Below are 24113 nucleotides of genomic sequence, written 5' to 3' on the forward strand. Positions count from 1 at the left end.
AAAGAGATATTTAGCAGAATGTTCACGTTGCTCTTTTCCATACAATCAAAGCACATGGTGACCAAGAGCTGTCAAGCTTCAAAAACAACAAAAAAGCACTCTAAAATTATCTAAAGGTAATATATGTGACCCTGGACCACAAAACCAGTCATAAGGGTCAATTTGAAATCATCTGAAAGGTCAATAAATAAGCTTTCCATTGATACAACTATTTGAAAATCCGGAATCTGAGGGCGCAAAAAAATCAAAGTTGTCCAAATAAAGTCCTTATCAATGCATATCCACTCACAAAAATTAATTTTTGATATATTTACGGTAGGAAATTTACAAAATATCTTCATGGAACATGATCTTATAATATCCCAATGATTTTTCGCATTAAAAGAAAAATCGATAATTTTGACCCATACAATGTATTGTTGGCTTATGACAGGTTTTGTGGTCCATCTTCTGAAATCTGACCGATTTTTGTAATCGTATCATATTTAAGTTTATGCATTTAGCAGATGCTTTTATCCAAAGTGACATACAAAAGAATAAGTTATTTAATGAAACTCTGTCATTAATGTAGCGCACATTGAAACTTGGCAATCACGACTGGTTTTGAGACACAAGAACCGATAATGTTTGGCATTATTCTAGCATGACATGGTTTGACACACCATATTTGAATATATACCAGGGCTGGGACAATACATCGATTCTCGATCGTAACAATGAATCTGATATTTTCTCTCTCAAATCGATTCTGAGCTTAGTTTTAACAGCAGATGGCGCTCTAGGCTAGTTTTTATCCGCACACTCTCAAATTCTCATGAAGAAGAGTGCTGAAGAGCGCTCGTGCATTCGAATGATTACTTTATGAATGATTATTTTAGGTTTAAGTGTTGTTGTAAAGGTTTCTAAAGCACGTATAGTTGGAATATAGGGTTGGAATATAGTGCACGACAGCCCCTAGTCCCCATTCACTTTCATTGTATGGAAACGAGCAGCATGAACATTCTTCCAAACGTCTCCTTTTTTGTTCCATGAATGAAACAACATGTGGGAATAAAAGATGACAAAACTTCAATTTATAAGTGAACCATTCCTTCACAGAAGTACACTTGATATTGATTCCGACAGATAAAACCTGGCACAATTTGTTTAAAAGAGTCAAAGTAAAGGCCACGGCAATATAATCACATCAAAGGACCTGAACCAAACCTCTGGCCATTGCAAAATAGACCTTACCACGCAAGAGCTTCACTCTATATTTAGCCGGATTACAGCTGAACAGTCACTGTTTAATGTAGCCTAAGCATTTTATTTCTACTTGACAGAAATTGCTCCCTCTAGTTCTCTTAGATCCCGAGCCAAAGTTCCCCGCAGCTACTTGCCTACCTCCAGCCAAAATACTGTGGCTCGATAATATTTTAGTGAACCTTATAAATCCAATCATACGGAATTAATTTGAACGCATCAAATTGCCACCACTGAGCGATGCTTCCGCCGCGGCCCATTTCATCATCTGCCCTCGAGCTCCCGTTGTGTCATCTGGATAATGTCAACGTCCCCACGGCGCGGCCAAGGGTCTCTCTCTCCTGTTCTCTTTCAGCTCTGCGCTGCTGATCCACTAACCCTGTACGCTCACAGTTGGTACACCGTCCATTTGGTCAACATGCCTGTAAACGGCACATTAGCCCGCATTTCATGTTGCGGTGATCGCTGATATTTGTTCTCCTCAGGAGAGCTTCTTTCTGGGAATTGCCAGATCTGCTAATTCAATATCTAACGATCATGTTATTTGTTTTATTATTATTAATAAGGAAACCATAATCATTTCTTTTTTGTTGCATTTAGCAAAAAAAAAACAACAACAACAACAAAAAATCACGGCCAGTGCACTCTGTTGTTTGTTTTTGTGTTCTCTCGGCATGAGCATTAGCGCGCCAGTGTGTTCCTACTCCTTTAGCATTTTCAGCCTCATTACTTACATAATTTGTTCTGACATGCACTCACAACAACTGAAGCATGCTGTAATTAAGGCTGGCTGTGGTTGAGGTCCAGGAGAGAAGCTGCAGTACCAGGCCCCTGCCAGTAGGTGGCAGTCTAGGGCTGTGAGTAGCGTCTTTCCCAGACTCGTAATCCCAGCTTTCACGTTCTGCCCTACAGGCTGAAGCGGCTTGCGCCTCCACACTGCTGGCATCACAGACTACCAGGCTGCGGGTTCGAGCCCACGGGGCCAGCCGCGGCTCGCTCCCTAGGCGCTGCTCAGAGGGCCCTTCGTTTTAGCCGGAGAGAAGCAGGTACACTTGCTGACAAAGCTCGTGCCACATCAGTCGAAAGCGTAGGAAGTGAAGAGGGCATAACGCTGTGCTGGGCACTCGGGTTTGGGTCCGCCTGGCGCAAATTCTCGCTCTACTCTCCCTCTCGCCAGGCCTCCACATGAAACACTCACAAAGCTCTTTGTCTCCTGCCTGGCTCACGCTGCGGGTTGCCGTGCTGGATCGGAGCTTCCTTTGTCTACGGAGAGCGCTAAACCAAAATTGTTCTGCTGAAAAAAAAAAAAAATCCTCACAGCAAGATTAGGATGGGGAGTAATTCATCCAGCTCCAGTACAAACACACTTGCCTAATAACACACACTGTGAGATATTCAGTTGCTCGAACAGTTCCACATGTTTACAGGGTGGTATTTGCCAACACTGGATAACTGAATAACTTCTGGGGATAAAATACTATGGTGTGTGTATATATAATCTCAAATAAATATATTGTTAACCATTTTATATATATATATATACATAAAATGGTTAACTATATATTTATTTGAGAAATATGGCATTTTATATATATATATATATATATATATATATATATATATATATATATATATATATATATATATATATATATATATGTTGTTAATATATTGTTAACCATTTTGAAAGCATACTGTGACTTAATAAAAATAAAAAATAATATTTGTTTTAAATCACAGTATGGTTTATAAAGAGTTCACAATGTATTTGCTAAAAATGTCAATAATAATAATAATAATAATTAAAAATATAAATTTGTTATGCTTTGTAAAGTGTTCATAATAATAATAATTGTTGTTATTGTTATTATTAGACATTTTTCTCATATAAATACATTGTTAGTTAGCCCTTAGTATGCTATCTTAATTGTAATAATTAAAATTACGTATGCTTATTATTATTTGTATTATGATTATATGACCTTTTTAGAAAGCATATTGTGATTTTAATTATTATTATTAAGATAGGATGCTTTCTAAAGGGCTAACTAACAATGTATTTATAAGAAAAATGTCTAATAACATTAATAATAACAACAATTATGATGATGATTACAGTAAATACACTTAAAATTACAATATGCTTTCTAAAGAGTTCATATTATTATTATTATCATCATTATTATATGTACTCATTAGAAAACATATTATGATTTTAATAATGATTATAATTATTATTATTATTATTATTAAGATAGTATGCTTTCTAAAGGGCTAACTAACAATGTATTTATATGAGAAAATTGTCTAATAATTAACAATTATGATGATGATTATTAATGCATAAATACACTTAAAATTACAATATGCTTTCTATAGAGTTCATATAACAATGTATTATTATTATTATTATACGACTCTTTAGAAAGCATATTGTGTGTGATTTTAATTATTATTTAATTAATAATTAGACAATTCTCATACAAATACATTGTTAATCCTTTAGAAAGCATACTGTGACAATAATAAATATATATAATTAAAATCACAGTATGCTTTCTAGAGAGCAATACATTATAATATATTCATAATATACTTATTTGCAAAAGTGACATCATAATAATTGTTATTATTATTAGACATTTTTCTCATATAAACACATTAACCCTTTAGATAGCATACTGACTAATAATAATCATTATTATTGTTATTATTAAAATCACAGTATGCTTTATAAAGAATTCATATTATTATTATTATTATTATAATATAGCCATTTTTCTCAAATACATACACTACATAGGTTAAAAAGCCAGATGTTTATCACACCACAGACAAGAAGTGGACTGATACTGCATATTAGACAGCGTTCATGCCGCTGCTGGTCGAGATGGTCTCAGCCTACGGGCATTATCAAACACACCACAGACACAACACACACAGTGTTACGCAAATGAAAATGCACAGTAAAAGGGCACCGGACCATGGTAATGCTAAAGATCAAACCCTTGCACTAAATGACTCCCATTGTGCCTACACTGAAATGTGTGGCAGCAAAGAATAAATCTGATGCAGCTTGTTAGTTGGGTCTGCTCTGTTGTGACTTCCTGGAGCCCACTTCAAGGTCACTGAGTCAGAGCTGACAGCGAGACAGAGCCCTGAGGAGGAGTGACGTGTCACTTTGCTGTCCCCTCTCTCTGCTAATGCTATCTTTCTCACCGTCTATCGCCCTCCATCCCTCTCTCTCATTCTATGTCCCAATCGCAATCAGGCCCCGTCTCTGCCATGCCCTTTAAAGCCCTCAAATCAAGCCTCATGGGAGACAAGCCCCTGCTCTTGCTAACAGAAGCCCCTCAGTTTCTACTAACATCAAACATACTTGTCACTTGCTCACCAAATGGCCATTTTAATTGGTACGGCACATAGTTCATGCACATAAATTCAGACTGAGGCCATATTTCATAGCACACCATCAGCCGTGACAGTCCGGCTCTCTGAGACTGCTTAGCCATGCTGCACCACAACTGCAAAACACAGCAATAATGTGTCTCACTTTAAGAACGCATATGATCATCTGATATTTAAGGGAAAAAGAGCTGTATTCTGTATAAAATCAAGTTTGTCCCATCTTTTAGCCTTTGTATTTAGGCTACTGCATTTGAATCAGCTTAAAATATAACAAATATTGTCATTAGAATAGAAAAATTAAAAAATATGAATGTGAAATACAGACTAATAGCTCTTTGCTAAGTTACAGGCGAAGCTAGGCTAGGCTAAATTGCTAGGCTACATTTAAAATTTGTTATATGATGCAGTAAAATCATATGTTAGTAGACCAAAATCAAAGTGACTGCATCAAAGTGAATGAATTTTAGCAGTTACTAGCAAAGAGTTTCCTTTATTTTGCTAAATGAAACTGACTGTTCCTTATTTTCCTCTGCTAAAGTTGGAACACATTCACACTTTAATTCAAGTCTTTCTTGACAAAACTGCAAAAGAATGAAAACCGCAGCAAAAGGTTGCTCATCAAAAACTAGAGACAATAATAATTTCACCATAATGCCTGCTAACGCCTCAGCGCTAACTGTCACAGTCGCCCTGTATTCTTTAGCGCATTAGCGCTGACATCAGCATCACAAAGGCGTTCATTCTCCATGCTGAGCGCTTCTTAAAAGTGCTCTCTCCTCATTTGTACCTGAGGAGCTTCGTTCTGAGTGAGGCAAAAAGTGTGATGTTGACACAATATATTGAAGGCGTGTGAAATATTCAGGAATGTTCGCTCGCTAATGGAGGTTTCCAGGAGCCCGCTAGTGGGGGAGGGTTGATTGCTAACTTCACCAGAGTGCTCCTTCCTGTCTGCGCATACAAAATGCTATGTTTTTTTTCTGTTCAGCAATATTAAAACATCATGATCTCCATTTCTGCACACAGACGTCAGTGATATTGTTCGTCTGGCGTGTTGAAAATCAAGCTACGTGACTAGCGATAGGCCAAAGCGCTAACAACGCATTTGTGGCACATTTCCTCCTGCATGCAAATCAGCACAAAATGCCTCTAGTTATTCCCACTCTGGGCTAAAATCTCACTGAATTGTTGGATTGTTGACATAACCTGGTGGGATTAGGATTATCCGCTTATGCTTTCAGGACACATACTCATAAAGCTGAGAGCTTAACCCATTACACTAGTACACCAAACATATAGCCAACACTGTTTTTCAGCAAATCTATTAGTGTCTCCACTTGCAAACAGATTCAGAATGGTTCACTAATGATCAAAATATGTACCATGAAACCTTATAGCAGTGTCCACAGTGACTAGCAGTGACAAAGCAACTGGAAATCATTCATTTTTATTGCAAGTTGTCGATTTCTGGCCACAGCGACCACTTGAGGTGTAACTAAAGCCCAAAACGCGAATGCTAGCATATGCATACAACTGAACACATGTGCATGTGTGTGTTCAGATGCCGCCTTCAGGTGCTTTAGGAAATTTGATCATTTTCACTTCTAATTTTCACAAGTCATGATTATAAGCCTATCGCATTCAAGTTTCGACATGAGAGGTCATTCATGTGCAATTTTTTACCTAGGAGACCAACGCTATCTCACGACCAATTTGTACGTATTTTACAAAGTGGCTAATTCTTTCGAATTCATACGATTTGTCTAAACCCCAGTGACGGGTAGGTTTAGAGGTAGGTCATTTGTATGAATTCATATGAATTTGGCAACTCGTAAAATATGCACGATTTAGCAAAAAACAAACAAATTCGTACGACCGAGGTTGTACGAATTAGCCACCTCGTAAAATATGTACAAATTGCTGTGAGATCGGGTTGAGAAAACTCATAATTACGATAATTCCGAGAGTATGTGAAGGCAGCAAGAGTACTTGGCTGCGCACGTACAGTACAGTATGTGCATGCTATGCTGATGACAAAATTTACATCACACGCATTGCACACATACTCTAGTGAACATTTAAAAACCAAAGTATACTTTTGGCTTAAATTAAACAGTATTAAACTTTATGCAAATGAGCAGTGATCTGACTACCAATGGGAGTGCAGACATTGTTCCACTCCCTGATATGATTGGATACAACAGTAGATGAAGGGCCGTTAAAAATACGTTAGTTTTTTCTTAAAGCTGCAGTGTTTAATTTTCAGACCATTAGTGGCACCAAAAACAAAACGGATCTGTTTGAGCGATCTGACTTTATACCTGTTTGCACCTGGTGTTTTCATCCATCTCTTTTGCCCACTTTCAACCACTTCTGTCTTGATTTCTTCAAGGACGGGTCTATGGGCGGGTACATGTATGAGCTTTTTCAGATCTTTTGATCTAATGGACAAAATAAGCTCTGCAATTTACATATGATCACAGCCAGAGACGATGGAAAAACACATGGAGAGCATCAGCTTTCGTTTCTGCTCTGACAGCCGCAAGACCAGCTGAACGCTCTGAGTGTGTGTTAGAAATCAGGAATGGTGAGAGAACATTGTGATTGGTACATTTTTCATCTTCAAACTAAACTTGGGTCTTCAGCCGACAAAGTTTAAATCCCTGGCTAGTGTGCTTCCCATAACGTTTACTCATTAGGTCAGTAGGCAGTCTTTTGTGGTTGTTCGAACACATTCGACCACATGAGCGCTTACACTACAAAAGCAATCCGGTCGAATGTGTTTTCGACTACCTCTGGAACTGGTCAAAAGTGGACAACTCAAAACATTTTACATCCTGTTTACACTTCCACCTGTGATGCGATCGACCACAATGCATCTTAATACCAGGTGGAAACAGGGTCTATAACAACATTTGGCTCAACCAAATGCATGAGTTTGGGATGCAGCTAGATGTTTGAACAGTCAAACTTGACTGAAAACAGTTATAGTTTTTGCAATTCCACTTGGTATCTTTAGTGGCACAAAAATTGCATACTGTACCTTTAAATGCAGCAATGCCATGGGCCTGCACTGTGTGTGTGTGTGTAGGAGGTTGCTAATGTGCTTGTGTGTTGACAGCTGTCAGTGACCAAATGACGCAAGCCAGTGGGCTCATATCAGGGGATTATGTAAGTGATTGGACAGCCATGCTGGAATTGCGCAAAGTGCCACATTACAGCCAGATTAACAACGGTCCTTCAGGCCAGAGAACACGGACAAACAGCAGTTTAATCAAATTCCTCTGAAATGTTTCACTGCTGTTCCAGATTGTTTCTGTAAATAACGTAGCCCGTGTACATTATCCAAGCACCCTCTGTGGTACAACACAAACCTCTTGTGCTATTCGGGTGGGTTAAGTATAGGTTTAAGAAAATCTCCAGTTTAGGGAATCTGCTAGCTTCTGTTTGATAAGCTAGTTTTGTTGCAAGAAAATCTCACAGATTTTTGTGATTTGGCCAAGAAACATCACGAAAAATAAGTTTACTTCCACTTCTTTTCTTTTCTTCCAATTTCAGAAGAAAGAAGGGAAGTTATTTGAATGTCAGTTTCACAGGACAGCCATATTCCACCCACACAAACATAAAAAATAAATGTGTAATTTTTATTTAGGGACTGTAGCATGTTGAGCCATTACCATCACTGACCTAATGTGCTATTCTGGATGTCGCGAAACCAATTTAAATGCTATGAATGCTAAACATTTTGCAACCATGCAACAAAGAGAGCTGGTTTCAAGTCTGCAGACCGGTGTAGAGACAGCCGTTTGATCACGTGGGTTTGTTTGTTAGCCTGTGCGCATGTTTGTTTGTGCTTCCCGTTTAATTCCCCGCGTTTAATCACGGTCCGCCGCCATGATCCACAGTCATTTGAGACCACTGGAGAGCTGAGAAGATCAGAGGAGATAAGGATGAGCGAGCAGGAGAGAGAGAGAGAGAGAGAGAGAGAGAGGCAGAGACGAGAACTTCTTATTCTTTTCCTCTTGTTGCTCCTGTAAATCGCTGAAGTGGCGGGTTCGACCCAGTGTTGGCTGCTTGCCTTTGGGCAGCTTTCAGGAGTGAACTCATGCATGCATCTGTGTGTTTGTTTGTGTATGAGGCCATTAATTTTTCAGTGCCACACACAAAACTCAAGATCCCTCCCAGCAAACACAGCAGCTTGTGTTACCGGCGCACTTCTAGATGTACCCAACCGGCTCAGTCAAATGCATTTTGACATGCCATATACAGCGCAGGAGTGTTTCCCAGTTTGTAGTAAGAAGACATCTCACTTCAAGTGACTTTTTCTTGTTTATTTTGTACAGGTATAAAAATAAGGTATTTACTACTGAATATATATGAAGAGTTCCATAGCAAAAACCTCTAAGTCCATCTGTCATGTTTTCTTCTAAATTAGTTTTTAACCAGGTTCCTATGTTTAGGTTGAGTAATTTCACTTCAGTGGCAATGAAAAGGTTATTAGTCAGTTATTGAAATGCCTTATTTTCAAAAATGTCCACCTCTTTGGACAACTGAGACATAAAAAACATCCCTGTTTGCACCTGGTGTTTTCATCCATCTTTTTTGCCCACTTTCAACCACTTCTGTCTTGATTTCTTCGAGGACGGGTCCATGGTACATGTATGAGCTTTTTCAGATCTTTTAATCTAATGGACAAAATAAGCTAGGCAATTTACATATGAACACGGCCAGAGACGACGGAAAAACACACGGAGAGCAAACTCTGCAGGACAGTGGCCCTTCAGGACCAACTTTGGAGACCCCTGCTCTATACCCTTGCTTCATTTAGTATATGCAAATCTATGAATATGCTAATTAGCCCCGCCTCCACTCACTCGCACGAGCTCAGAGATCCACTTGGTCAACATACTGAGGTAAACGGACGTTGGCCAGTAAGAGCTTTGCACATAAACCTTACTCCCCTGATCTCAAGAAGTGCTCTAGAGACTTTGGTCTTTAGAGTGGTTAGAGTGCCCGACTCCTATGTTGGTTTAAACAGGAGGGGTTACATATAAATAATCAAATAGCTAATAATGTGTTGCTAATGTTACACAAACATATATATAATTTCAATACTGTGTAATAATATTAGGCCTATATCAAAGTAAGACTCAATTAAAATTCGTCATTTGAATGAATCAGTTCAAAACTCAAAACACCATTTAAAAATCCAAAATTATTTAATTTAATTTGTATTATTTAATTTATTATTTCTTAATTGCAGGTTTGCATGAACCTAATGTTTGAGGCAATCCTAAATATTATTCTTCCTTGTGGTGATTTAATAGTGTTGAAAACAGCATCTTATCTATTTTGGCTAGAATGGAAGGTTGGTTGAAATGATGTTTTTTTCTGATTTGATAAATTAAAACATTTTAAATCATTTTACAGCAAATATATAAATCACAAGGAGTGAGATGTACATCAAATAAGAGTGAATATAAGCTATACAGCCCAGCCCTAGTCCTCATTTATGCGTTCTGTGGCAAGAGATTGAAGAGCTTTCTGGCTGCGGGTATGAGCGAGACTGCACTCATGGGAACAGAACAAAAGGATGGGGGTTACGATACAGACAAGTTTCGCGGAGAGGAGCATGTGTGCCAAACTCTCTCCTCCGCCCTGCCCCGACACCCTTTTTCTCTCTCCTCCTGTCTGTCTCCATCTCTCTTTCCTCCTGTCCTCCTCTTCTCAGTGACAGGCAAAGCGTTTCCATCGGAGCAAGGAAGTCTAGAGCCACAGGGCACGCCACCTCTCGCTGTGTCACCGTGCACCTGAATCCCACGGGAATGAGAGACAGGGAAAGGAAGACGAGAAAGACGGAGAGAGAGATGTGCATTTGCATCGCGCCGTCTGTGCTGTGTTGCTCCAACAAACACAAATCAAACGCAGGCAAACCTTCCACATGCATAAACATTTATCTTCGATTTGCCATTATCGCAATCATACGGTGCATCAAACGGATTTTAGACCAGGTCTAAATGTGTCATTTGTTTGTAAAACTGTCAGGAAATTTTGTGCAGTTGAGCGAAAGCTCACCATTGTCTATTTTTGTTTACGAATGCCATGTGTGGCAACGCTTGACGTTGCACATCGCTGAGGCTTAGAATCATTGAAGCTGAAACATCAGAGGAGCCATTTTTGGAGTCATGCTCCTGCAGTTTTTTTTTCTTTCCTGTGTCGGAAGATGTTTTTTCCTCATCTGAAACCAGTTTCCAGACTGCTTACGAATACGAATGGGACTCTGCCAGCCGGGCAGGAGAGGCCACGCTGATCTCTAACATGCAATATGAATTTGAGCCTTGTATGGCTGATTTAATCTTCGATTGGGAGCTTCAATCTCCTACAGCTGAGTGCTTTAGTTAAACACCAATCAGATTGCATCAAGCTCTCAGGGGAGCCAATCCAGCTCAATGAATGACAAAACAATAAAACACGGAGGAATGAATATATATATATATACACTCAGAAAACCTTTGCACAACAACAAAGAGGCTTGTTCGACGGCACAAGGGAATTCTGTTTCCATGTGGTGCTGATGTTTTATACCTGTAATTGCTGCATTAATATGTAATTCCAGCAGAAGTGTCAAGGCTGTGGATTAGAGATGTGCAAAACTAAATATTTTTTAGTCCTGGACATCTAGTCCATTAATCGGTTTTAAGGAAGTGGTGTATATTTAGGCTGGTTTCGGGTTTACCTGACCCCATTTTCCTGGCTGTTTATATAAGATGAATATCTGTATATATGCTGTATATATGTTTTTTGTGTTAAAAAACTGATATAGCATCTAAAAACTTTAAAATAATACAAAATGTTTATATAAAAAATATGAATATATATATATATATATATATATATATATATATATATATATATATATATATATATATATATATATATATATATATTATATGATGTGTGGACAAGTATGTAGACTGCAATTAACCCATCCAAGTGCACACACAAAGCAGTGGGTATTTTTGGTGCGGCACCTGGGGGAGCGATTAGGTGTTGGGTGCTTTGCTCAAAGGCACCTCAGTTGTGGGTAACAACCAACATTTCCTGCTGCTACTGAGACTTGAACCCATGACCTTTGGGTTACAGGTCCAACTCTAACTATTAGTCCACAACTGCCCCCAAAAAATAGTCTGCGAGGCGGCAATAGCACTATACTGTATGTCGGTGTGCTGCCCACAAGGCTATCGGCGGCGACAATACATATATACTACCACAATCACCGACATTCCTATTCATACTAGGGATTAGTGTTGTCAAAAGTATCGACTTTGGTACCTAGTCGGTACGGAAATTTTAAAAACGTGAAGCTTTGAGCGCTGTTGAGTGGATTCGTAAATATCTCTGATTGGCCGTTGTTTTCACGGCTCATCGGATATGTCTGTGATAGGCTTCAATGATCAACGCTGTAAAAACGTTGTAAATAGTCATCAATTAATCTCTTCACTAAGCGCTTACACAGATATACACGGGAGCGTTTGAAAGCAGGCATCTATCACGGATCGGTCCACTGTTAGACGCCTGCTTTCAATCGCTCGCGCTCCCACTTTCAAAACGCTTTCAAATTCAAACACTTCCATGTGCTTTCAAATGCTCCCACGCGTTGATCATTGTAGCCAATCACAGGCATATCCGATGAGCGCGTCAACACATTGGCCAATCAGAGATGTTTATGAATCTGCTCAACAGCGCTCAAAGCGTCACGTTTTTAAAATTTCAGTACCGATAAGTACCGAAATCGGTACTTTTGACAACACTACTAGGGATAGTCTGCTCTAAATTAACAGAAAAAATTCAATATAATTTGCTTACTATGGTTGTGAGAGAAAAACAGACATGTTTGATTTGGACAGCATTAAAATCATGTAGTCTATGGTTCCAGCGCTACCAAAAAAAAGTGGTGAACAAGGAGAAATGGACATCAGGAAGCCACTTTTCTTAGGAGAGAGTATGTGTGCTGGTATTCCAACTAATAATTTAACCACCCACACACACCAATCACAAACCTGATTGACTCAGGCCAAATGGGAAAGCACTGACTGATTTCTACAGAGTGCGTTTTCACGGCAGCCAGCAGGGTTTCCTAATGGACAGCCAATGGGACACGACGAGCCGACCTGCAGCTGGGTCTCTAACACCTGACTGCACAATGTTCCATCCACAGCACCCCGCGGTTCCACTCGGCAGAGATACACTGTACAGCCTGTAATCACTGTGCAGTGAATTAAAGACAAAGCTAAACACATAGGACTACATGTCTGGTTAAGCAGTTTCAAAAGTGGTTAGATTACAGTGTGGCATTGAATATTACTTATTTGAAATTCAAATGGGCGGTGTTGATGAGTTTCAGGTTAAATACTGTACATTTCAAAAGTTAACCTATGTACTTTCTTAACTAGGGCTGGTTTAAAAATATTGATTTCTCCATTTTAATGAATTCTCATTTTGATGAAACAATATTGATTCTTAAATTCCAAGAATTGATCTTTTAGTCTATGCTGTTTTCAGTTGATGACTGAACAAAACTTTGGATAAGAAACATCTGTCAATTTTATAACGAAATTTAAACAAACACCATTTCAGCATTTTTTAATGTGGCGTGACAGATCGCTGTAGCACCTCAGTTCAAGAGGCATGTGAATGGATCATCTCTTCTGCTTTACTACTAATTATAGCATGGAATAAACATGAACATCAGAAGGTATGTTGAAAGATACGTTTCATATATAAACGTGGAATGACGCCAATAAATTACATTTACCTCAGAAAAGCCATTCAATGACCATAAACCTTTTAGTTAGAAAAATGAACTTTACAGAGAAGCATTTTACTAGTTCACAGCATTAGTTGAGAGAAAAGAATTGCAAGCCTGTGAATCAAAATCAAACTGATTCGTGAAATTTGTGTCAATACCCAGACCTATTCTTAACACAAGTTCCTGGTCTTATTGTCAACGATTCATTGGTGCGCATTCTTCTAAAGCAGGGATTTAACTCCAACTTGCCTCAACACACCTGCCTGGAAGTTTCTAATATGCCCAATTAGACCTTGATTAAACTCTGCAGGACAGTGGCCCTGAGTTTGGAGATCCTTGTTCTAAAGAAAAAAATAGCTCAGTAATGGCAATTCTTGTCCACTGACATAACCAAGTAGCTGAAATGCTATTAAGACACCATTTTAGCAAAATCACTGTTGGTCTGGCTCTTGTATTCTGGTATGTAATATCCATTTTTCACAATACACTTTATCCCAGTGTATGAAAAAGTTCTGTCCTACATTTTTCTCATTTAATCTTCCTTTTCACAGATATTTCACCCAAAAATGAAAATGGTGTCACCATTTACTCACCCAGGTTCTTCCAAACCTGTATGATTTACTGTCTTCTGTGAAACACAAAAGAAAATGTTTGGAGAAATGTACCAGTGTTCCAATTTGGACCCCACTGACTTCCATTGTATGGACAAAAACAGTTTAATCATTCTTCAGAATATCTCCTTTTATGTTCACAGAAAAGGAACAACGGATGAGTAGATGGTGACAATTTTCATTTTGGGTGAATTTATTTGGTTTTACCACTAAATAAATTACAACTCAAACTATTAGTTTGTAAAACAAAACACCAAAAAACAGAAAACTACTTACATTGGAAGTATAAGGGCCAATCATTGTATGATGAAAACCAGTGTTCAATTAAATTAAAGACAGAAGTATAATTTGGTTGGTTGGCCTCTAATAATAAAACATTATAAAAAAATGTTGCCACAACCCTAGTTAAGTGCTATAACTATTGATAGATGTACAGTATCCAGTTTTAACTGGTTGAAACCGTGTTGCGTTGGCTTGCGTATATGTGTGTGTGTGCATGCATACACATGTGTGTGGCTCTGCTGAGATAGTTGAGGGATAAAGCGTTCCATTTACCCAGAGACCAACTATGCTTTTCTGCTCGTTTCAGGGGAATCGGACCAAACACCTGGCCTGATTCCTTACTCAGCCGTTCCTTCCTTATCCAAGCTTGCATTCACACATAAATCATTAGCCGATCCTTTCCTTCCCAAATGTCTACTTATCCTCAGATTTTCAACCGCCCAACTCGCAACTCCTTGTTATTCACTCGGGCCTATTTGTTGAGTTCTGTTTGATTCGATCATACGACACCAGCATTGTTGTTTTGAACCGTCTGTCTGTGCAGGCGGGCGGCCTCGCGTTGTGTCTTTCAGAGTACAGTAGGGCACGCTCGGCGGCCCCTGCCCCAGCTGGCCCTGTCTGTCAGCCCCAATAACGTCTCTGGTCTGCTCAGATTGTGTCACCCTCCTAACCATCATATCAGTTTACATAACAAGTGATGTGTCCTGGGCTCCAAGGTCAAAATAGTCACAGTCACTGCCTTTACTGTGCGGACCACAGTAAAGAGAACACAACAATCCTGAGAATGCAATTAATAAAGTTCAGTTCAACATTTTCGATTGAAAATGCTAAAAATTACATGCATACCACCTGAAAAGATGGACTGCAGTGTGTGAGTGTTTCTAACCCAGACATACTTCAGGGACAGAACTGATGAAAAATTCCCAGACATTCGTTAACAACCGACATCAAGGTACAGAAAAGTATGACATACTGAACAGCACCTCTATCCCTCAAGATTTGGACAATTTTCAAATGAAAAATCTACTCTGACTAACATCCATTCAAAGAAGGAAAAACAGTTGAGTGGATCGATACAAATTTCCACTCCCGGCTCAAAGCTTTCTGTAATCACTCCACTCCAGGTTTTTAATTTCTCCCTACTCCAAGTTTGCTCCAATTTGCATTGTAACTGCTCTATTTTTAAAGTTTGTTTGAATAATACTTTACAGTAAGGTTCGATTAGCAAACATTAGTTAAGAACAAATAATGTGGATGTTTATAAATGAACACTACCCAAAAATAATAAATGTCATAAAAAAGGTTAGCTATTTTTTCATTCATTGTTAGTTAAAGATACCTAATTTAATAACTAATGTCATAACAAAATGAACATTATTGCAAAGCGTAACCCTTTTAAAAAAAATGCAAAATCATGTTGGCGCTAGAGGCGACTTTGGTATCAAGTTGGTACTGAAATTTAAAAATGTGACACTTTGACCAATGTTGAGTGGGTTCGTAAACTCCTCTGATTGGCCATTGTGTTCACAAGCTCAACAGATATGTCTGTGATTGGCTGCAATGGTCAACGCTTCAAAAATGTTGTAAATATTTTTTTATTATTTTATTTATATTTTATATTAAACAATGACGCACTTCCATGTGCTTTCAAATGTTGATCATAGTAGCCAATCACAGACATATCTGTTGAGCGCGTGAACACAATGGCCAATCAGGTGTTTACGAATCCACTCAGCAGTGCTCAAAGCGTCACATTTTTAAAATTTCAGTAACGACTAGTACCGAAGTCTGTATTTTTGACTACTGTAGTTGCCGCAATTTCTGTACAGTTGTGAAGAGAGTGACATATTCGATTTTATTTCCATATGTGAACGAAACTTGACATACACTGATTTCATCATGCTTTTTTCAACACTTTTTACTAAAAAAAAAATCTCGCATTCCCCTCCATCATTAATTTCAATCACTTGATTGTTGCGTCTTGTGAGGTCTAGAAGTGCGTTTTTTAAAAATCTGAACTTCTTTCAACTTGAGCACCGTATTTTTAGATTCTTGCTGACATGCAGTTGCATTATGGGCCGTTAACGTGTTATCCTCGTATCGGAGCGATCTTAGAGCAAGAGATAACACAGACACTCTAAAAACGCTCCAGGCAAAAAAACATACAGCTCTGCTTCTGCTCCGCATTGCTCACATACTGAGGTTAGAAACAGTATGTAGTAACTGCAATTAGCTGCAATTTGAAAACAACAGACGTCTTTTGGCATTTCAGTCACTGGTGAAGCACTAGGTAAATGTGTGCGTGTTTCTATGTGTAAAATAGTGGGATTTTGTGTATATAAGGGAATGGATTCATTACTCAACACACCGGGTAATTCTAGCCTTGATGAGAAAGCATTATACCACCTCTCTCTCTCTCACCATCACATTCTCTTCCCTCCCTCCAGCTACCTGAGAGTGCTGCTCTCTTGTCAGTGAAGGAAAAGAGCAGCCAAGGACAGGCTAGATGAATGACATCAATGGCTTCACCAAGGCACTTGCAAGGATGTGTGACTGAGACAAATGGTCCTTGTTACATTAGAAGGCGATACCGAATCCTGCCATTCTCTGATGGAGCCCTGATAGAGCTGTAACCAGACGCACCCAACCTTTCCACAGATCCGCTGCGTCATGGGACCTCCGAAAGGCAGCTTTCTCAGGCATTCAGCTGGGGCGCCTGCTATCTCTATGTCTCTCTCTTTCTCCTTCTCTATTATTCTCAGTCGTTAGCTGCTGTCTCCGTAATACCTGTTTGCTTATATATCGTCAGACCAGTAGTTTCCTGTCCTTATAAGAGGTTAGTGAAAGACATTTTAGGACCAATACATTTTTTTTTTTACGTAATTTCCATGGCAATTAGGATTTCCTCCCCACCAATTCTTATTATCATAATGCAATCAATCGATCGTTTGATCACTTGATCGATCAATCAATTAATCGCTTGATAGACCAATCAATCACTTGATAGACCAATCAATCGCTTGATAGATCAATCAATCGCTTGATAGACCAATCAATCGCTTGATAGACCAATCAATCGCTTGATAGACCAATCAATCGCCTGATCAATCAATCGCTTGATAGATCAATCAATTGATCAATCAACCGATCAACAAATCGCTTGATAGATCAATCAATCGCTTGATAGACCAATCAATCGCTTGATAGACCAATCAATCGCTTGATAGATCAATCAATCGCTTTATAGATCAATCAATCGCTTTATAGATCAATCAATCGATCAATCAACCGATCAATAAATCGCTTGATAGATCAATCAATCGATCAATCAACCGATCAATCAATCGCTTGATAGATCAATCAATCGCTTGATAAATCAATCAATCGATCGATCAATCAACCGACCAAAAGATCAATCAATCAATCAAATGCAATCAATCAATCAATCAATCAATCAAATGCAATTATTTAATGTAAAAAATGTATTAAAAAATAATAATAATAATAATAATAATAATAGTAAAATATACAAAATAAATAAATAATCCTAATAAGGTAATGCCAACAAATAATTGCATTTTGTTGAGCTGAATGTAATTTCTTCAAATTGCAAATATAATGAAAAAAAAAAAAAGATAAATGAAAAAGAATATTGTTTTAAAGCTGCAGTCCGCCATTTTTCCTCTTTGTTGCCATCTCTGTTTGAAAAATGCGATTGCAGTCATATGCGGAATAGTTATCGTTATGCGGGTTGTGCATCGGCACGACTCGTCAGTGCGGATGAATCTAATGTTTGCTTCAATCACTACACCGGTGTGGATACTGTACTTCAGAATCACAGATTCTACGTCTTGAAAGTATGACCAAAATAAGATTTTCACTGGAAAATATCATCTGAACAAGTAAGTAACATTTCTGCCACAGGAAAAAAGCATTAGGCCTACAATAAATCACGTTGCCAATAGTGATTAAATCTAACGATCACTTAGCTCGGATCATGTCAAACCGTGCAAATTATTATTACTGTTATACTTTGTTCTCAAATTGTTAATGTTAACAACATCAGCACTGCGTGACTATCCCTGCGTCTCAATCAGCTCCCTAGCTCGTGAATCAGTATATCATGTAAATGAATGTGGCCAATTCCCTGATCAGTGCCCTGACTATTGAACTATGGAGCTGATTGAGACGCATGCTATGTGTATTTAGTGTATAATAGTGTTACCTGTAGATTTCCATTTCTGTAGCCACTCTACAGTCCAAAGTCTTTTGCTTTCTGACACTGGTGATTGTCAGTGTCAGATTGACATTTAATTATTTCAGCTGCTGGCTATAAATGATCCGCTACAAGCAGCATCCTTACATGATAAAAACCCACTAGCCTGGACTCCTTCCTTTCTGTTTACCTTTCCTGCAGAAATCCACCATGTCGCTCTTATTATAAAACATTATTACAAGCTTACCGTTGTGAATCGAGCTAAGATAAGGAGACAGTTTTGAACACTGGCTGGTTATGTACTTGCTCAAAAATTGATTTTGGATCATTTTTAACCAAAAAAAGTTAAAGACTGCAGCTTTAAGTAAACATCTAATGAGGATCACAGCAATTAAAAATGTGGATTTTGGGAGTAAAATGTGTTAAACTGTCATTAGAGTAATGTCACATTTGGGGTGGAATTGACTGGAAAAACTGACCATTTTTGACAGGCTTTGTGAGATTCACCCAACAAATTTGTAGATGAGATGTCTTTATTTCTCTTCTGTCTGCCAGTTATAATGGTTGCTATGGCCTTGATGGATGGAGACAGAGAGAGAGAGAGAGAGAGAGAGAGAGGGGGATGCTGGGAGAATGATAGAGATGAATCTTTATTCAGAGGCAGTGAAACATCTTTGTGCACTATAAAAGGTATGTTCAAGTGATGCCGTTCTTCAAGATGAAAAGCCACTGAAGCATTTACTGCGCCCTTGTACAAACAGAATCACTGCTAATGCAGACCGATCCAATTCAGATTAGTAATGTCAATATTTACCTCTTAAAACATAAACAGCCTGGTGAACTTACATTTATGGGCACAAAACGCTTAGATAATTCACTCGGATTTGCAATGTAAACTTATATAAAAACGTGCGTGCAGAAATGAAAGATTATATACATAGTTCTGTCATGAAACTCTAGATGGCACAGGCTGATGGGTCTTAACACAAGCTGAGGATAATTACAGCGTTAACTACTGCCACATGCTGATTGGTCCATGTCACATCTGCAGCCAATGAGCTTGTTGCTCACACATTTAAATGGCCGGTTACATTCACTATAGCAGTTTGCAGCAATAATCTACAACAACAGCTATAATCTAAAGCAGCAGCAGCGTAGCAAATCTATTCCACCAAGACCAAATATATTAACATTGTCATATCCATTACCATGCTAACAATCTTCCGAGAGCTGTTATGATAGAAATATATATATCTGTTTAGTTTTGCAAGGCACAGAAACTGTTGTATATGGTTATCATAATGTTAAATGATGGCATATTACTGGTCCACCGGGCATGTGATAGTTCCGTCAACTCCGAAACTCACGCATATCCTTATCGTTGATCCCTGATATGTTACACTTATGACCTGAGCAGACAAACATTCCTTGATCCTACAGTGTGAAATGTGGCCTCACACTCTCTGCTGTCAAACTGAGTTCAGAGACGCCTTACAGCAAATCTAGTCCCCCCCCCTCCATACAAGTGTTTTCACAGCACTGGCCTTGTTCCATTCTGCACGCTGTTATTATACAGCCAGCTGAAATGCATTCTGTAGCAGTAAACGAAGCTAGAGTCAAGCATGGGTTTGTGTTTATGTGAGCGTGCGCTACCTCTATGTGAACCTACCTGCCGCCCAACATGGGGAATTCTAATCCCGGCCAATGAAAAGACATGGCCAGATTAATGATTGCATAAATACATCACAAATCCTGTGGAATTATACTGAACCACAGAGCCACATTCAGCAACAAGGGAAAAAGGCTATTAGAGTCAGCTGATTCGCTGCAAATCCCAGAGACCTGGAAGCCTTCTTGGGTTTTCCTTTACTAGCCTCATTAATACTTGGAAAGAGAGTCGTTTGAGGATATGGGATGCTTGGCATTGAGGTGTTTAAGGATCACCTCATCAAGCACCACTACAAAAATATCAATGTATAGTAGGGCTGTACAATATATCAAAATAAAAAAAAAACAAATTAATTACTGCGCTTACAGTTGTGCCAATCATGTTTACACACTGCCTCCGAAACTTTTGGATTGGGTTCGAAAATTTAGATTTTCTGCGTTTTTCGCATCTGTAGCAAGCATTTTGAGAGGTACTTTGATAATTCAGAGCCGCCGTACAAGCGAACGCCAAAATCCAGAATGGCATCTGACAAGTTGATCCACTTCGTCTCGCAGCACAAAGCACTGTATGACAAATAAAGTGCAGAATACAAAGACGGAATATAAAAAGACATGATTGCGGAACAGCTTGGAAAACAGGATGGTAGTTACTGATTTCTTTACGCAATCTTAGGATTGGATGGACCCAATATTTCCTGTTTCCTTGTTTTTCTTTTTTTAACAAGAGAGAGTACAACAAAATCATCCTCACTGCTTGAGGACTCCATTTTGTATTGTTTTGCGTGCGTGACAAATTTTTAGAATGATGAATACGAAAAAAACGCATACAAAAATTTCGGACTCAAAGCTCAAAGGGTTATTATTTGAAAATTAGGAAATTAACACATAAATATCGATATTGTAATTTTACAATAAAATAAAATATTTTGTTACTCAATTTTACAGTGCAATTGTGTTATTACAATATCTTTCTTATTTTGATTAATATTTTATTTTAATAAAATTTATTTTTAAATATTATTTTATAGTTATAATGAATGTCAAAAACTACAGAAGCCCTGAACCGCATGGTGGGGATAAAAAAGAAAACTTATCTCATTATTTCGACATAATATCACATTATTTCGAGATATTAAGTAGTTATTTCTACATCATAAGTAGTTTTTTCGACACGTCATTATTTCGACATAAGTTGTTATTTCGAGATATTAAGTCGATATTTTGACATTACATCTCGTTAATTCGTCATATTAAGTCGTTATTTCGACATAACTCATTATTCTGATATCTTATTTCAACATAATATCTCGTTATTTCGAGATATTAAGTAGTTATTTCTACATCATAAGTAGTTTTTTCGACACGTCATTATTTCGACATAAGTTGTTATTTCGAGATATTAAGTCGTTATTTTGACATTACATCTCGTTATTTCGACATATTAAGTCGTTATTTCGACATAACTCGTTATTCTGATATCTTATTTCAACATAATATCTCGCTATTTCGAGATATTAAGTAGTTATTTCTACATCATAAGTAGTTTTTTCGACACGTCATTATTTCGACATAAGTTGTTATTTCGAGATATTAAGTCGTTATTTTGACATTACATCTCGTTATTTCGACATATTAAGTCGTTATTTCGACATAACTCGTTATTCTGATATCTTATTTCAACATAATATCTCGCTATTTCGAGATATTAAGTAGTTATTTCTACATCATAAGTAGTTTTTTCGACACGTCATTATTTTAACATAAGTCGTTATTATATATCAAGTTTAATAAATGACGCACAAAATTCAACATCTTCAGTGGCGCAGCAGTAGCGAGTTGGCTCGCAGTTCTGGCTTTTACCGCGATCGCCGCGGGTTCGAATCCGCCTTTTGCCGAGCTCGCTCTTCTCTATTTTCCCATCACATATCACACCAGAAAGGCAATAAAAACAAAAATAATATTCAAAAAGTGGAAATAAACTGCAACAACAAAATAACGACTTATGTTGAAATAACAACTTATTATGTCCAGTTTTCTTTTTTTCCCACCATCCTGTTCAGGGCTTCCGTAAAAAACAGTGGGAATGTGGCCAATAAAAATTTAGAAACAATTTTCAATATTTTTATTCCAGTGAAGCTTTTCCTAAATTGTTCAGCCCTAAAATGATTTTGCCATTAAAAGTCTTTAGAGTAAAATTTTTTATTTATTTATTTTTTTTTTATTATCTATGCAGCCAATCACCCAATCATTCTAGAATTGGTGAAAATTCCTTTTTTTTTTTTTTTTTTTTTTTAATAATCGCAATATATATTTGTAGAACAAATGCATTTTATTGTCATTTTATTGTCCAATATCATGCAGCCCTAATGTACAGGATAAAAATCATCACCACAAATTAAAATCAAACCATTATAAGATTCTACGAGACAGCTCAGCTCAACCCGGTGAAATAGGAGGAACGTCCCCCTCCCCACTCCAGGGGGCTGTTCTTCAGAACGAGTACAGAACCCAACCCCTTGGCTAATGAGGGGTGACATGGGCCCCCTCTGAGGGAACCCTGCAGGCGGGACCCCTCCAGGCACATTCATTAAGAGATGAAACAGCGTGTCCTGGGGCAGTGCAACTATCCGCCTGGATCCGGACATGTTTAATCTGGGATCCTGAGAGGGACGGCGTGATTGGACACAGCTCGGCTGGCAGAGCAGAGGGAGCCAATGAGAAATTCAAGGCGGTTGCCTACACTGAAAAAAATTCGAATAAGATCAAAAGTGCACATTAATCAGTCGCGTTCATCATATTTGTGCTGCGTGTTTGCCATTTTCTTCATAATATCCCTTCATTATTGGGAAAAATGGGGGAAGAAAGGAATCATTTGAATTCAATTATACAGAAAAAAGACCAAGGGCCATTGGAACTCTGCTAATTAGCATGTAGGCTTTGTATCATGAACCCCGCATACCCTTTTATCCAATTGTATTTTAATATATTATTGTGGAATCTCAGTAATGATGGTGAATGTGGTACGTGTCCTACCAAAAACATTTCTACATGGGCCGCAGTGAGCAGATATCGAATGCTCTTATCATAGCCGTTCATCATTAGCTTCATGAACTCTCGTATTTATTACCGATGTCTCTTTGTGCTCGTTAGATATGTAGAATTCGTTTCTTGTAATTAGTAACTCCTAACCTTTGGAGCTTCTAATCCCGGCTGAATTGCGGATTTGTACATCAAAGCTCACTTTTCCATATAGCCGGGTCCTCGAAATTTGAGAACTCGCAATTATTTGTATAGCGCGGATACAAACAGCACTTCTCCCTTTTCCTCTTTCAGCCAGAATCCCGTGGGTTTGCAGTAAAGACTTCCTAATCCACTCCAGTCAAATCCAAATATAGAGTTAACACTGCATCCCAAAAACTCTAATGCTGCGCCTAGAGACGAGCTGCGCACGTAAAGTGGAAATGGCTTTTCGCTCTTTTTTTATTATTATTCACATTGTAGATTAGATTTGTTTGGTAGCTTAACACATGCATAGCGATTGCTAACGTGCTCAACCAGTGTGAGTGTGACTGCTCTTTGCAGTCTGTTCCCTCTGCCATTAATTGAGAGTTAATTAAACAATCGATGTTCTCTGGCCTGGCCGTCTAATGTCACAGCTTGTCCAGTGCCTCCAATAATGGGTTCTTGATGTTGATTGCTGCTGAGGTTTGAGGGGAACACAATGTGTAATGAATGTCAGCCTGTTTCCACCTCAGAGTGAACAAATAAAAGTGGTAATGAGCTGTAGTTGCAACTGTGATAAATAATTATGAGAAACATTCAAGCTTAATATGTCAAGCTAAAAAGTCGCAATTATGAGTCACGTGAGTTACTACATAAT

At 38.2% G+C, this 24113-nt stretch overlaps 1 protein-coding gene across 2 annotated transcripts in view; it reads right to left on the reverse strand.

The window, feature by feature from the left end:
* roraa (RAR-related orphan receptor A, paralog a) overlaps nt 1-24113 on the reverse strand; it is a 383427-nt gene that overhangs the window by 23015 nt on the left and 336299 nt on the right. The window lies entirely within an intron of this gene.

The sequence above is a fragment of the Chanodichthys erythropterus genome, chromosome 24, assembly GCF_024489055.1.
Source record: "Chanodichthys erythropterus isolate Z2021 chromosome 24, ASM2448905v1, whole genome shotgun sequence".
Taxonomy (NCBI): Eukaryota; Metazoa; Chordata; class Actinopteri; order Cypriniformes; family Xenocyprididae; genus Chanodichthys; species Chanodichthys erythropterus.